The sequence below is a fragment of the Oncorhynchus kisutch genome, linkage group LG14 (genome assembly GCF_002021735.2).
Source record: "Oncorhynchus kisutch isolate 150728-3 linkage group LG14, Okis_V2, whole genome shotgun sequence".
NCBI classification, from domain to species: Eukaryota; Metazoa; Chordata; class Actinopteri; order Salmoniformes; family Salmonidae; genus Oncorhynchus; species Oncorhynchus kisutch.
Window position 1 is genome coordinate 81198397 of NC_034187.2, and position 16182 is coordinate 81214578.

Sequence of the window (16182 nt, forward strand, 5' to 3'; positions counted from 1 at the left end):
TTCAGAACCACATTCTAGAACTGTCTTTTCAGCATCACATTCTAGAACTGTTTTTTCAGCACCACATTCTAGAACTGTCTTTTCAGCACCACATTCTAGAACTGTCTTTTCAGCACCACATTCTAGAACTGTTTTTTCAGCACCACATTCTAGAACTGTCTTTTCAGCACCACATTCTAGAACTGTCTTTTCAGCACCACATTCTAGAACTGTCCTTTCAGCACCACATTCTAAAACATTCCTTTCCATTTCTAAGATAAACACTACCATTGTGTGAACGATGTCACGTGTTCAAAATGTCATGTGCCATTCAGCAGAGCAAACAGAGAAAAAACTGCTATTTTCTGTGACTCAGTTGTGTTAGATCTTTGAAAATGGCAGATCCATTTCCACCTGCCACCTGTGTTGTGTGGTGTGACTCATCCCTCTCTCACTGTCTCTGCCAGCATCCTCTGCCTACCCTACCCTATCTATCCTGCTTACCATACCTCCCATACCTCCCCGGCCTACCCTACCTACCACACCTCTCCAACCTACCCTACCTATCATATCTCCCCCGCCTACCATACCTACCATACCTTTTCCCAGTTTATCCCAACCTACCCTACCTACCCTACCAACCTACCCCACCTACCATACCAACCTACCCTACCTACGATACCTCCCCAGCCTATCCCACCTACCCTACCTACCTACCATACCTCCCCAGCCTATCCCACCTACCCTACCTACCTACCATACCTCCCCAGCCTACTCCACCTACCATACCTCTCCAGCCTACCCCACCTACCCTACCTACCTACCATACCTCCCCAGCCTACCATACCAACCATACCTCCCAGGCCTACCCTACCTCCCCAGCCTTCCCCCCAGCATACCCTACCTACCCAGCCTCCACTACCTATGCATTATAGCCTGCCTAACTTGTCTCCCCTACTTTTACAGCCTACCCTGCCTACCCATCTTCCCCTACCTACCCAGTATACTCAGCCTCCCTTACCAGAACAGAGCCAGCAAGACAGGGGTCCTCTTAACTGGCTTTAGGTACCAAACTGAAGAAATAATGAATGATAAACCTGATCATCCCTGCAATGACAATGGGGGGCCAGAGCCATTGCTGATCCCTGTCCTCCTCAGTAATACAATCACCTTGGTTGCGCCCCAAAATGGCACACTTTTCCCTATGTCGTGCACTACTTTTGTCCAAAGCCGCTCTGGTCAAAAGTAGTGCACCACATAGGGAATAGTGTGCCATTTTGGGCAGTCCGTTGAAGCTGCAGCCAGCCCAGACAGCCCCAACCTGCCAGCTGCAGAAAAAGTTTATTATGCTCACAGAGTGACTACATACATCAAACTGACAGTCGACAGGGGGGAGAGAGGAGGATGAGACAGAAGAAGGAGTTGATTGGCCAATTGCTGTTAGCCATGAACTCGGCATAGTGGGGTGGTCTGCACTATTTATCTAGGATGTGTAAACCCCATATGTCTTTCTGTCAGCCAATGAGGGCTCTAATTTCTCCCATTCAGCACTATTTTCAGCGTCTACCGGGCCCATCGTCAAGTAGTGTGGGGCTGTAGGGGTACACTGAACTCTACTGCAGATAAGGAAGGGAGAGTTAACGTTGCGTCTCGCCCAGTGACGTCACGGGTGAGTGAGAGACATTGTTGAGGGCGACAAGAGGGACGAGAAGGGAAGGAGAGAGCAAGGAAGTGCACAGTGCAACGTCGCTCATGTGTGTGTGTGTGTGTGTGTGTGCGCGTCCCTGTGTGTAGGCTGTCGCGCGTTTCCCGAGTCAACATTTTACACTGGGCAGAAATACAGCGAGTTGTTGTAATTCGGATCACAGCATAGACGTATTGCAGTCTTGGTTTTAGGGTTTGGGGAACATTTGTTTGCACGAAACACACTTTTGCACAGACTGTTGTCTACATTCGCTGTTTATTTTCTCCCTACGAGTCGTATTCGATGGAAACAAAGCAATTGAACGAGCATCTATTTGTGAGTATGATTCCTATAGCGAACTATAGGCTACAGTAATCTTACCCGAGCTTGGTAATGATTGTATGTTTGCGTTTTATTTACTTTCATGGACTGGTGGTCCATTTTTGCATTCGAATCGACGTGTTGTCAATGATTTAAAACCAAGCAATATGGACTTTATGGCACAACTGTAGGATATTTAATAAACATTCGGCTATCTACAGCTTTGATTTATTTAAAGGGATATTTGATAAAGCCTAGTTGATTAGGCGACATGTGTCTTTTTAATTCATTTTATAGACAATTATAGGCTAAACACAGCATTTGACAGCAACGCCATTTACAGTTTGTATTTTAGCAATAGCCTCTCAGTAGCCTGCTCGTTTAGATTAGGGCAGATTTCATATTTAAGGTAACGTGTATCGGTTGTGGTGGCCGCTCGCTAGCGCGTGCATACTCATCCTTACCTCATTGATCCTCACGCACGCAAACACACACTTTCAAACAAGCAACCACACACTTTCACCTGCAAAAAAAAGAAAGAAGCGTCAGCACGCAGGCTGGATATCAATCAACCAATCAAACCTCTTTTTGAGATCATCATCCTCGCCGTCTGTCATCCAGAGCCAGCAGCTGAAGAGTGCAGCGGTAAGTTTGGACATTTCAGTTCTCTCTCATCGGTGTTGCAGTTCTCCAAAACGCTATGTTCCCCTATCTATCTGCCTTTCATTGTCATCGTTTCAACATGATGAAATGCATTTGTGTTTGTATTGGCTTGTTATGGTCCCTAGGGATTTTGACTGTCAAAAGGGGCTATTGTGTTGCTGTGACGACAGACACCACCGGTAGAACGCAGAAAGACATGCTCGCTGTGTTTATCTGTTGTGTCCCCCATAGCCGTGGATATGTGTGCCTCTGGTCTCCCTAGGTGTTTCAGAGGGGCTAATGTATTGCTGTGACCACTGAAACAAGTTATTGGCATTATCTCATTGCTTTGATCTTCAGCAGAGATACATTCCCTGACCTCTTAAAGTGGTGTTTTTCTCTCCACTGTGATAGGCCCATGATGACTTGTATGTATCCACCTGTGGGCTTCATATGTCGGTGGTCGATTGTGGCTAATACATGAAACTGTTAGAATAGTTTATGAAACACCGGTAGCACTGGCTGCCTTGTAGTCTATGCTTTCATCCGTTCATTACTATTGAATTCCCACCCTCGACGACATACTGCTGGTTGTCAACCCTGGGAGTTAACGACATTGATTGGCCCTTGGTTTTGACAGATACCCAGAACATTGTCTCGAAAAAAAAAAAAAGAAAAAAAAAACTGCTTTGTTTTTCTCAGCATTATGTCTCCAGATTCATTGGATTGTAATATGTATGTTTGGACAGTAAGGGAACGTCTGTCTGTAAGGTTGTGTTAAAAACACCGTGGATATTGTCTCGCAGATTCATTGTGTTAGTTAGCATCACATCAACAGGGTCCTCCTAGCCTCTTTCTATAATAATGTGTTTGTTACTATAGGGCCCTGGTTAAAAGTCGTGCACTATAAAGGGAATAGGGTGCCATAGGGCCCTGGTTAAAAGTAGTGCACTATAAACGGAATAGGGTGCCATAGGGCCCTGGTCAGAAGTAGTGCACTATAAACGGAACAGGGTGCCATAGGGCCCTGGTTAAAAGTAGTGCACTATAAACGGAACAGGGTGCCATAGGGCCCTGGTTAAAAGTAGTGCACTATAAACGGAATAGGGTGCCATAGGGCCCTGGTTAAAAGTAGTGCACTATAAACGGAATAGGGTGCCATTTAGGAGACAGGCAGTGTGTCTGCAGGTGTGTGTGAAGCCTGATTGTGTAAACAGGGTTCATTGGCGTTACCGTGGCGAAGTCAGCTGTTTATTTATCAGCATTATAGCAATCCCCCGGGGAGACTGTGGCGAGAAAATGAACTCTCTTAATTAGGGCGCTAATGATAGCATGGGGAGGTTCATCACTGTGTTTGTGTGTGTTTGTTGATATTAGGATCGGATCACACAGACACCGGAAGACATGATATATATATATATAGGATTACCAGTACACACACACAGACACAGACACACACACACACACACACACACACACACACACACACACACACACACACGCACACAGACAGACCTGAATGGCCAGATGACTTCTAGTAGATCGTCTACACACTATCTTGGCAGCAGAGAGCTCCAAGACGTCTGTACACCCTGAATGACTTAGCTATTACCCCTATAATATGAACTGTCTCGCAGGGCTGTGGAAGATACAGGTCATTAAATACCCTGGATCCTCCAGGAAGAATATGGGTCCTCCAGTAAGAATGTGGAGTCTCTAGTAAGAATATGGAGTCTCTAGTAAGAATGTGGAGTCTCTAGTAAGAATGTGGAGTCTCTAGTAAGAATGTGGAGTCTCTAGTAAGAATGTGGAGTCTCTAGTAAGAATGTGGGTCCTTCAGTAAGAATGTGGAGTCTCTAGTAAGAGCTACTACTTCTATCATCGGTCTAATAGTGTTATCTCACCTTCCCCTGTCTGGGTGTAGTACTCACGCACACACACACACACACAAACGCACACACACTGCCTTAATTTCCTGGCTGCTGGTAGGTAAATGGACTTCCTGACTGACACTAGGGCTACGTCCCAAATGGCACCCTATCCCCTATATGGTGCACTTTTTTGACCAAAAATGGCACCCTATTCCCTATATAGTGTACTACTTTTGACAATGGACCATAGGGAATAGGGTGCCATTTGAGATGTAGACTAGGAATTCCAGACTGACTCTTTCTTTCTTTCTCTCTTTCTTTCTCTTTCTTTTTTCTTCTCTCTCTCTTTTTGTCTTTCTCTTTTTTCTCGCTCTTTCCTTTTTTTCCTCTCCTTTTCTCTCTCTCAATTTAATTTAAATTGCTTTATTGGCATGACGTAACACCTACTCATTCCAGGGTATTCCTTTATTTGTACTATTTTCTACATTGTAGAATAGTAGTGAAGACATCAAAACTATGAAATAACACATGTGGAATCACGTAGTAACCAAAAAAGTGTTAAACAAATCTAAATATATTTTATATTTGAGATTCTTCAAAGTAGCCACCCTTTGCTTTGATGGCAGCTTTGCACAGTCTTGGCATTCTCAACCAGCTTCATGAGGTAGTCACCTGGAATGCTTTTCCAACATTCTCTCAACCAGCTTCAACCAGCCGCAGTCGGAGAAACAGAAACGGCTATGATGAAACTGGCTCTCATGAGGACCTCCACAGGAAAGGAAGACCCAGAGTTACCTCGGTTGTAGAGGATAAGTTCATTAGAGTTATCTGCACCTCAGATTGGGTCACAAATAAATTCAAGTAACAGACACATCTCAACATCAACTGATCAGAGGAGACAGCGTGAATCCGGCCTTCATGGTCGAATTGCTGCAAAGAAACCACTTCTAAAGGACACCAATAACAATAAGAGACTTGATTGGGCCAAGAAACACAAGCAATGGACATTAGACTGGTGGAGATGTATCCTTTGGTCTGATGAGTCCAAATTTGAGATTTTTGGTTCCAACCTCTGTATCTTTTTGAAACTGGAGTAGGTGAACAGATGATCTCTGCATGTGTGGTTCCCACCGTGAAGCATGGAAGAGGAGGTGTGATGGTGTGGGGGTGCTTTGCTGGTGACACTGTCAGTGATTTATTTAGAATTCAAGGCACACTTAACCAGCATGGCTACCACAGCATTCTGCAGCGATACGCCATCCCATCTGGTTTGCGCTCAGTGGCTGTGTAAGGGCCTCCAGGCTGTGTAAGGGCTATTAGACCATGGAAGGAGAGTGATAGAGTGCTGCATCAGATGACCTGGCCTCCACAATCACCCGCCCTCAACCCAATTGAGATGGTTTGGGATGAGTTGGACTACAGAGTGAAGGAAAAGCAGCCGACAAGTGCTCAGCTAATGTGGGATCTCCTTCAAGACTGTTGGAAAAGCATTCCAGGTAAAGCTAGTGGAGAGAATGCCAAGAGTATGCAAAGCTGTCATCAAGACAAAGGGTGGCTACTTCAAATAATCTAAAATCTAAAATATTGTTTGATTTGTTTAGCAATTTTTGGTTACTACATGACTCTATATGTGTTATTTCCTAGATTTGATGTCTTCACTATTATCCTACAATGTAGAAAATAGTAAAAACAAAGAAAAACCCTTGACTGTGTAGGTGTATCCAAACTCTTGACTGGTACTGTACATATTGCCAAAGCATACTTTGGAAAATAAGTTATTCATTTACAATATTAACAAAATTCATATTCATATTATATTCTCTGTCTCCCTCACTCTCTCTCTCTCTCTTTATCTGCCTCTTGCTCAAGCCATTTTCTCTCTGCACAGACAGTGACCTTTCAAAATGGTTATTAATTTATTCATATTCAATATATTTACAACTTTTTCATTCACCTGATTGACCGTAGAGTGACTTCATGAGATTTTATAATGGAAATCATTCACATTTATTTCAATGGGAACTGTGTTTGGTGAGCAAATCATTTGTAAATTGGCTTCTCCAGATTAAAGGTTTAAGGAGATAAGAAATATAATACCTTTGACAAGGACCGGCTCCTGTGGGTAGAGTTGATTGGATTTCATTGACAGGTGTGTCTATGATGAGACTCTATATATCTGCGTCCCAAATGGCACCCTATTCCCTATGTAGTGCACTACTTTTGACCAGAGGCCTATGGGCCCTGTTCGAAGCAGTGCACTATAAAGGGAATAGGGAATCATTTGCGATGCAGTCTATTGTTCTAGAGTTCAGTTCCAGGTTGAGTCTTTATCACGGAATCATGTCTTTATAGAAAAGAACAGAAAGGTTGCTGGTTTCCCTCCTGTGATGTGTGCTATATTTTAGGAGATATACATTTAGCCCCGCCTCCATCTATACAGGAGATTAACATTTAGCCCCGCCTCCATCTATACAGGAGGTTAACATTTAGCCCCGCCTCCATCTATACAGGAGATTAACATTTAGCCCCACCTCCATCTATACAGGAGATTAACATTTAGCTCCGCCTCCCTCTATACAGGAGATTAACATTTAGCCCCACCTCCATCTATACAGGAGATTAACATTTAGCCCCGCCTCCATCTATACAGGAGATTAACATTTAGCCCCGCCTCCATCTATACAGGAGATTAACATTTAGCCCCGCCTCCATCTATACAGGAGATTAACATTTAGCCCCGCCTCCATCTATACAGGAGATTAACATTTAGCCCCGCCTCCATCTATACAGGAGATTAACATTTAGCCCCGCCTCCATCTATACAGGAGATTAACATTTAGCCCCGCCTCCATCTATACAGGAGATTAACATTTAGCCCCGCCTCCATCTATACAGGAGATTAACATTTAGCCCCGCCTCCATCTATACAGGAGATTAACATTTAGCCCCGCCTCCATCTATACAGGAGATTAACATTTAGCCCCGCCTCCCTCTATACAGGAGATTAACATTTTGCCCCGCCTCCATCTATACAGGAGATTAACATTTAGCCCCGCCTCCATCTATACAGGAGATTAACATTTAGCCCCGCCTCCATCTATACAGGAGATTAACATTTAGCCCCGCCTCCATCTATACAGGAGTTAACATTTAGCCCATCCTCCAACATTATGAGAGAGTAATGGATATGGGAAGCATATACCTTATGTGGACAAGTAAGTGAATGAATTGGTGAGTAGCTACAGTGCCTTGCGAAAGTATTCGGCCCCCTTGAACTTTGCGACCTTTTGCCACATTTCAGGCTTCAAACATAAAGATATAAAACTGTATTTTTTTGTGAAGAATCAACAACAAGTGGGACACAATCATGAAGTGGAACGAAATTTATTGGATATTTCAAACTTTTTTTAACAAATCAAAAACTGAAAAATTGGGCGTGCAAAATTATTCAGCCCCCTTAAATTAATACTTTGTAGCGCCACCTTTTGCTGCGATTACAGCTGTAAGTCGCTTGGGGTATGTCTCTATCAGTTTTGCACATCGAGAGACTGACATTTTTTCCCATTCCTCCTTGCAAAACAGCTTGAGCTCAGTGAGGTTGGATGGAGAGCATTTGTGAACAGCAGTTTTCAGTTCTTTCCACAGATTCTCGATTGGATTCAGGTCTGGACTTTGACTTGGCCATTCTAACACCTGGATATGTTTATTCTTGAACCATTCCATTGTAGATTTTGCTTAATGTTTTGGATCATTGTCTTGTTGGAAGACAAATCTCCGTCCCAGTCTCAGGTCTTTTGCAGACTCCATCAGGTTTTCTTCCAGAAAGGTCCTGTATTTGGCTCCATCCATCTTCCCATCAATTTTAACCATCTTCCCTGTCCCTGCTGAAGAAAAGCAGGCCCAAACCATGATGCTGCCACCACCATGTTTGACAGTGGGGATGGTGTGTTCAGGGTGATGAGCTGTGTTGCTTTAACGCCAAACATAACATTTGCATTGTTGCCAAAAAGTTCAATTTTGGTTTCATCTGACCAGAGCACCTTCTTCCACATGTTTGGTGTGTCTCCCAGGTGGCTTGTGGCAAACTTTAAACAACACTTTTTATGGATATCTTTAAGAAATGGCTTTCTTCTTGCCACTCTTCCATAAAGGCCAGATTTGTGCAATATACGACTGATTGTTGTCCTATGGACAGAGTCTCCCACCTCAGCTGTAGATCTCTGCAGTTCATCCAGGGTGATCATGGGCCTCTTGGCTGCATCTCTGATCAGTCTTCTCCTTGTATGAGCTGAACGTTTAGAGGGACGGCCAGGTCTTGGTAGATTTGCAGTGGTCTGATACTCCTTCCATTTCAATATTATCACTTGCACAGTGCTCCTTGGGATGTTTAAAGCTTGGGATTTTTTTTTGTATCCAAATCCGGCTTTAAACTTCTTCACAACAGTATCTCGGACCTGCCTGGTGTGTTCCTTGTTCTTCATGATGCTCTCTGCGCTTTTAACGGACCTCTGAGCCTATCACAGAGCAGGTGCATTTATACGGAGACTTGATTACACACAGGTGGATTGTATTTATCATCATTAGTCATTTAGGTCAACATTGGATCATTCAGAGATCCTCACTGAACTTCTGGAGAGAGTTTGCTGCACTGAAAGTAAAGGGGCTGAATAATTATGCACGCCCAATTTTTCAGTTTTTGATTTGTTAAAAAAGTTTGAAATATCCAATAAATGTCGTTCCACTTCATGATTGTGTCCCACTTGTTGTTGATTCTTCACAAAAAAATACAGTTTTATATCTTTATGTTTGAAGCCTGAAATGTGGCAAAAGGTCACAAAGTTCAAGGGGGCCGAATACTTTCGCAAGGCACTGTATTGTAAGTCAGTGAGTAAGTGATGGAATTGGTGAATGGGTGAGTAGCTACTGTAAATCAGTGAGTCAGTGAATGAATGGGTGAGTAGCTACTGTAAATCAGTGAGTCAGTGAATGAATGGGTTAGTAGCTACTGTAAATCAGTGAGTCAGTGAATGAATGACAGAGGATGAATCAGTGAGGATGAACAAGTGACTCCCCATCAAGCTGAGTAGGCCTAAGCTCTATTGACTTTGACTGACTGACTGAATAACTGCTGCAATTGAGGTGCCAGACAGGCCCACACGATTGGCTTGATCTCCAATTAGACCGAACCCCTCCAGCTGCCAATCATGACCCAGAATGTGTGTTTCTGCTCTAGGATTAGTCCCAAATGGAACCCTATTCCATATGTAGTGCACTACTTTTGACCAGAGCCCTATGAGAGCCCCATTGGGCCCTGGTCAAAAGTAGTGCACGACATGGGGAATAGGGTGCCATTTGGGAGACATCCCTGATCTCTCAGGAGGGGCCCTAAATGAAGTGGAGCTGCATGTTAAACAAAGATCACACTTATAACCACCTACTGTCTTTCCCTCCGTTCTGCCTCTGTCCTGCCTCTGTCCTGCCTCTGTCCTCCCTCTGTCCTCCCTCTGTCCTCCCTTGTTCTCCCTCTGTCCTGCCTCTGTCCTCCCTCTGTCCTCCCTTGTTCTCCCTCTGTCCTCCCTCTGTCTTTCCCTCTGTCCTCCCTCTGTCCTGCCTCTGTCCTCCCTCTGTCCTCCCTTGTTCTCCCTCTGTCCTGCCATCGTTCTCCCTCTGTCCTCCCTCTGTTCTCCCTTGTTCTCCCTCTGTCCTCCCTTCGTTCTCCCTCTGTCCTCCCTCTGTCCTCCCTTGTTCTGCCTCCGTCCTCCCTTGTTCTCCCTTGTTCTCCCTCTGTCCTGCCATCGTTCTCCCTCTGTCCTCCCTCTGTTCTCCCTTGTTCTCCCTCTGTCCTCCCTTCGTTCTCCCTCTGTCCTCCCTCTGTTCTCCCTTGTTCTCCCTCTGTCCTCCCTTCGTTCTCCCTCTGTCCTCCCTCTGTTCTCCCTTGTTCTCCCTCTGTACTCCCTTGTTCTCCCTCTGTCCTCCCTTCATTCTCCCTCTGTCCTGTCTCTGTTCTCCCTCTGTTCTCCCTCTGTCCTCCCTTTTTCTCCCTCTGTCCTGCCTCCGTTCTCCCTCTGTTCTCCCTCTGTTCTGCCTCTGTCCTCCCTCCGTTCCCCCTCTGTCCTGCCTCTGTCCTGCCTCTGTTCTCCCTCTGTTCTCCCTTCGTTCTCCCTCTGTCCTCCCTTTTTCTCCCTCTGTCCTGCCTCTGTCCTCCCTCTGTTCTCCCTCTGTCCTGCCTCTGTCCTCCCTCTGTTCTCCCTCTGTTCTCCCTCTGTTCTGCCTCTGTCCTCCCTTCATTCCCCCTCTGTCCTCCCTCTCCTCCCTCTGTCCTCCCTCTGTTCTCCCTCTGTCCTGCTTCTGTTCTCCCTCTGTCCTGCCTCTGTTCTCCCTTCTGTCCTCCCTTCGTCCTCCCTCTCTCCTCCCTCTGTCCTCCCTTCGTCCTCCCTCTGTCCTCCCTTGTCCTCCCTCTGTCCTCCCTCTGTTCTGCCTCTGTCCTCCCTTCATTCCCCCTCCGTCCTCCCTCTGTTCTCCCTCTGTCCTGCCTCTGTTCCCCCTCTGTCCTGCCTCTGTCCTCCCTTGTTCTCCCTCTGTCCTGCCTCTGTTCTCCCCTCTGTCCTCCCTTCGTTCTCCCTCTGTCCTCCCTCTGTTCTCCCTTGTTCTCCCTCTGTCCTCCCTTCGTTCTCCCTCTGTTCTCCCTCTGTCCTCCCTTCGTTCTCCCTTGTTCTCCCTCTGTTCTCCCTTGTTCTCCCTCTGTCCTCCCTTCATTCTCCCTCTGTTCTGCCTCTGTCCTCCCTCCGTTCCCCCTCTGTCCTGCCTCTGTCCTGCCTCTGTTCTCCCTCTGTCCTCCCTTCGTTCTCCCTCTGTCCTCCCTTTTTCTCCCTCTGTCCTGCCTCTGTCCTCCCTTCATTCCCCCTCTGTCCTCCCTCTGTCCTCCCTCTGTCCTCCCTCTGTCCTCCCTCTGTTCTCCCTCTGTCCTGCTTCTGTTCTCCCTCTGTCCTGCCTCTGTTCTCCCTTCTGTCCTCCCTCTGTCCTCCCTTCGTCCTCCCTCTGTCCTCCCTTGTCCTCCCTCTGTTCTGCCTCTGTCCTCCCTTCATTCCCCCTCCGTCCTCCCTCTGTTCTCCCTCTGTTCTGCCTCTGTCCTCCCTTCATTCCCCCTCCGTCCTCCCTCTGTTCTCCCTCTGTCCTGCCTCTGTTCCCCCTCTGTCCTGCCTCTGTCCTCCCTTGTTCTCCCTCTGTCCTCCCTTGTTCTCCCTCTGTCCTCCCTCTGTTCTCCCTTGTTCTCCCTCTGTCCTCCCTCTGTTCTCCCTTGTTCTCCCTCTGTCCTCCCTCTGTTCTCCGTCTGTCCTCCCTTCGTTCTCCCTCTGTTCTCCCTCTGTCCTCCCTCTGTTCTCCCTTGTTCTCCCTCTGTTCTCCCTTGTTCTCCCTCTGTCCTCCCTTCATTCTCCCTCTGTTCTGCCTCTGTCCTCCCTCCGTTCCCCCTCTGTCCTGCCTCTGTCCTGCCTCTGTTCTCCCTCTGTCCTCCCTTCGTTCTCCCTCTCTCCTCCCTTTTTCTCCCTCTGTCCTGCCTCTGTCCTCCCTTCATTCCCCCTCTGTCCTCCCTCTGTCCTCCCTCTGTCCTCCCTCTGTTCTCCCTCTGTCCTGCTTCTGTTCTCCCTCTGTCCTGCCTCTGTTCTCCCTTCTGTCCTCCCTTCGTCCTCCCTCTCTCCTCCCTCTGTCCTCCCTTCGTCCTCCCTCTGTCCTTCCTTGTCCTCCCTCTGTTCTGCCTCTGTCCTCCCTTCATTCCCCCTCCGTCCTCCCTCTGTTCTCCCTCTGTTCTGCCTCTGTCCTCCCTTCATTCCCCCTCCGTCCTCCCTCTGTTCTCCCTCTGTCCTGCCTCTGTCCTGCCTCTGTCCTCCCTTGTTCTCCCTCTGTCATGCCTTTGTTCTCCATCTGTCCTCCCTCTGTTCTCCCTTGTTCTCCCTCTGTCCTCCCTTCGTTCTCCCTCTGTCCTCCCTCTGTTCTCCCTTGTTCTCCCTCTGTCCTCCCTTCGTTCTCCCTCTGTCCTCCCTTCGTTCTCCCTCTGTCCTCCCTCTTTCCTCCCTCTGTTCTCCCTTGTTCTCCCTCTGTTCTCCCTTGTTCTCCCTCTGTCCTCCCTTCATTCTCCCTCTGTTCTGCCTCTGTCCTCCCTTCATTCTCCCTCTGTTCTGCCTCTGTCCTCCCTCCGTTCCCCCTCTGTTCTCCCTCTGTCCTGCCTCTGTTCTCCCTTCTGTCCTCCCTCTGTCCTCCCTTGTCCTCCCTCTGTCCTCCCTCTGTTCTGCCTCTGTCCTCCCTTCATTCCCCCTCCGTCCTCCCTCTGTTCTCCCCTCTGTCCTGCCTCTGTTCCCCCTCTGTCCTGCCTCTGTCCTCCCTTGTTCTCCCTCTGTCCTGCCTCTGTCCTCCCTTGTTCTCCCTCTGTCCTCCCTCTGTTCTCCCTTGTTCTCCCTCTGTCCTCCCTCTGTTCTCCCTCTGTCCTCCCTTCGTTCTCCCTCTGTCCTCCCTCTGTTCTCCCTTGTTCTCCCTCTGTCCTCCCTTCGTTCTCCCTCTGTTCTCCCTCTGTTCTCCCTCTGTCCTCCCTCTGTTCTCCCTTGTTCTCCCTCTGTTCTCCCTTGTTCTCCCTCTGTCCTCCCTTCATTCTCCCTCTGTTCTGCCTCTGTCCTCCCTCCGTTCCCCCTCTGTCCTGCCTCTGTCCTGCCTCTGTTCTCCCTCTGTCCTCCCTTCGTTCTCCCTCTGTCCTCCCTTTTTCTCCCTCTGTCCTGCCTCTGTCCTCCCTTCATTCCCCCTCTGTCCTCCCTCTGTCCTCCCTCTGTCCTCCCTCTGTTCTCCCTCTGTTCTCCCTCTGTCCTGCTTCTGTTCTCCCTCTGTCCTGCCTCTGTTCTCCCTTCTGTCCTCCCTTCGTCCTCCCTCTCTCCTCCCTCTGTCCTCCCTTCGTCCTCCCTCTGTCCTCCCTTGTCCTCCCTCTGTTCTGCCTCTGTCCTCCCTTCATTCCCCCTCCGTCCTCCCTCTGTTCTCCCTCTGTTCTGCCTCTGTCCTCCCTTCATTCCCCCTCCGTCCTCCCTCTGTTCTCCCTCTGTCCTGCCTCTGTCCTCCCTTGTTCTCCCTCTGTCCTGCCTCTGTCCTCCCTTGTTCTCCATCTGTCCTCCCTCTGTTCTCCCTTGTTCTCCCTCTGTACTCCCTTCGTTCTCCCTCTGTCCTCCCTCTGTTCTCCCTTGTTCTCCCTCTGTCCTCCCTTCGTTCTCCCTCTGTCCTCCCTTCGTTCTCCCTCTGTCCTCCCTCTTTCCTCCCTCTGTTCTCCCTTGTTCTCCCTCTGTTCTCCCTCTGTCCTCCCTTCATTCTCCCTCTGTTCTGCCTCTGTCCTCCCTCCGTTCCCCCTCTGTCCTGCCTCTGTCCTGCCTCTGTTCTCCCTCTGTCCTCCCTTCGTTCTCCCTCTGTCCTCCCTTTTTTCTCCCTCTGTCCTGCTTCTGTCCTCCCTTCGTTCTCCCTCTGTTCTCCCTCTGTCCTCCCTCTGTCCTCCTTCTGTTCTCCTTCTGTTCTCCCTCTGTCCTGCCTCTGTCCTGCCTCTGTCCTGCCTCTGTTCTCCCTCTGTTCTCCCTTTGTTCTCCCTTCATTCTCCCTCTGTCCTCCCTTTTTCTCCCTTTTTCTCCCTCTGTCCTGCCTCCGTTCTCCCTCTGTTCTGCCTCTGTCCTCCCTCCGTTCCCCCTCTGTCCTCCCCCTGTCCTGCCTCTGTTCTCCCTCTGTTCTCCCTTCGTTCTCCCTCTGTCCTCCCTTTTTCTCCCTCTGTCCTGCCTCTGTCCTCCCTCTGTTCTCCCTCTGTTCTGCCTCTGTCCTCCCTTCATTCCCCCTCCGTCCTCCCTCTGTCCTCCCTCTGTTCTCCCTCTGTCCTGCTTCTGTTCTCCCTCTTCTCCCTCTGTCCTGCCTCTGTTCTCCCTCTGTCCTGCCTCTGTTCTCCCTCTGTCCTCCGTTCGTCCTCCCTCTCTCCTCCCTCTGTCCTCCCTTCGTCCTCCCTCTGTCCTCCCTTGTTCTCCCTCTGTCCTGCCTCTGTCCTCCCTCTGTTCTGCCTCTGTCCTCCCTTCATTCCCCCTTCGTCCTGCCTCTGTTCTCCCTCTGTCCTGCCTCTGTTCTCCCTCTGTCCTGCCTCTGTTCTCCCTCTGTCCTGCCTCTGTTCTCCCTCTGTCCTGTCTCTGTTTTCCCTCTGTTCTCCCTCTGTCCTCCCTTCGTCCTCCCTCTGCCCTCCCTTGTTCTCCCTTCGTCCTCCCTCTGTCCTGCCTCTGTCCTGCCTCTGTTCTCCCTCTGTCCTCCCTCTGTCCTGCCTCTGTTCTCCCTCTGTCCTGCCTCTGTTCTCCCTCTGTCCTGCCTCTGTCCTGCCTCTGTTCTCCCTCTGTCCTCCCTCTGTCCTGCCTCTGTTGTCCCTCTGTCCTGCCTCTGTCCTCCCTTTGTCCTCCCTCTGTCCTCCCTTGTTCTCCCGCTGTCCTGCCTCTGTCCTGCCTCTGTTCTCCCTCTGTCCTCCCTCTGTCCTGCCTCTGTCCTCCCTTGTTCTCCCTCTGTCCTGCCTCTGTTCTCCCTCTGTCCTCCCTCTGTTCTCCCTCTGTCCTCCCTTCGTCCTCCCTCTGTCCTCCCTTGTTCTCCCTCTGTCCTGCCTCTGTCCTGCCTCTGTCCTGCCTCTGTCCTGCCTCTGTCCTCCCTCTGTCCTCCCTCTGTCCTGCCTCTGTCCTCCCTCTGTTCTCCCTCTGTCCTCCCTCTGTTCTCCCTCTGTCCTCCCTCTGTCCTCCCTCTGTTCTCCCTCTGTCCTCCCTCTGTCCTCCCTCCGTTCTCCCTCTGTCCTCCCTCTGTCCTCCCTCTGTTCTCCCTCTGTTCTCCCTCTGTTCTCCCTCTGTTCTCCCTCTGTCCTCCCTCTGTCCTCCCTCTGTCCTCCCTCTGTCCTCCCTCTGTCCTCCCTCCCTTCTTTCAGTATTTAGTCCCCCTGCTCTCTCTCTTTCCCCCTCACTCTGTATTCAGCTTCTCTCTCTCGCGTTATCCCTCTCTCTCTCTGCCCCTATCTATCTCTCTGTTTCGGAGAGCTGTCACACACACACACACACACACACACACACACACACACACACACACACTCACACAGCTCAACATTAGTTCAACATTACTTCAACAGCAGCAGACTTGTGGGTGCTTTAAATGGCCCTTCATCTGAGAGGAGGGTGGACATGCTGTTGACACTCATGCAGCACCTTTTCCATCGCCCCACAATGTACCTTGATTGCTACTGTCAAAGTGTTTGGCCCAGATTGTAAATGTGGTATTTGTCTGTTTGTAGGACATGAAGAGCATCCCTTTCTGCATCCTAAATGGCATCCTACTATAGTGCACTACTTTTACCTGAGCGACTCCCCTATCTCCCTCCCTTCACATCTGGTCCCTAGAATATTTCTCAAGGCTTCGGAGCAGTTTGAAGGATTTTCACATCCAACAGTAGCAGAACCCATCACATTCCAATTCATCTTACTAGGCAGACAGATAGTTCAAGATTTGTGACCTGTTGCCACGAGAAAAGGGCAACCAGTGAAGAACAAACACCATTGTAAATACAACCCATATTTATGCTTATTTATTTTATCTTGTGTCCTTTAGCCATTTGTATATTGTTAGAACACTGTATATATATATAATATGACATTTGTAATGTCT

General features: G+C 48.9%; 1 protein-coding gene across 1 annotated transcript in view; it reads left to right on the forward strand.

The window, feature by feature from the left end:
* The first annotated feature begins 1673 nt into the window (after positions 1 to 1673).
* Positions 1674 to 16182, forward strand: part of LOC109875904 (gamma-aminobutyric acid type B receptor subunit 1-like) — a 328979-nt gene continuing 314470 nt past the window's right edge. The window contains exon 1 of the mRNA XM_031789059.1: positions 1674 to 2629. The gene's annotated coding sequence lies outside the window, so the exon portion shown is untranslated. The remainder of the gene's footprint in view (positions 2630 to 16182) is intronic.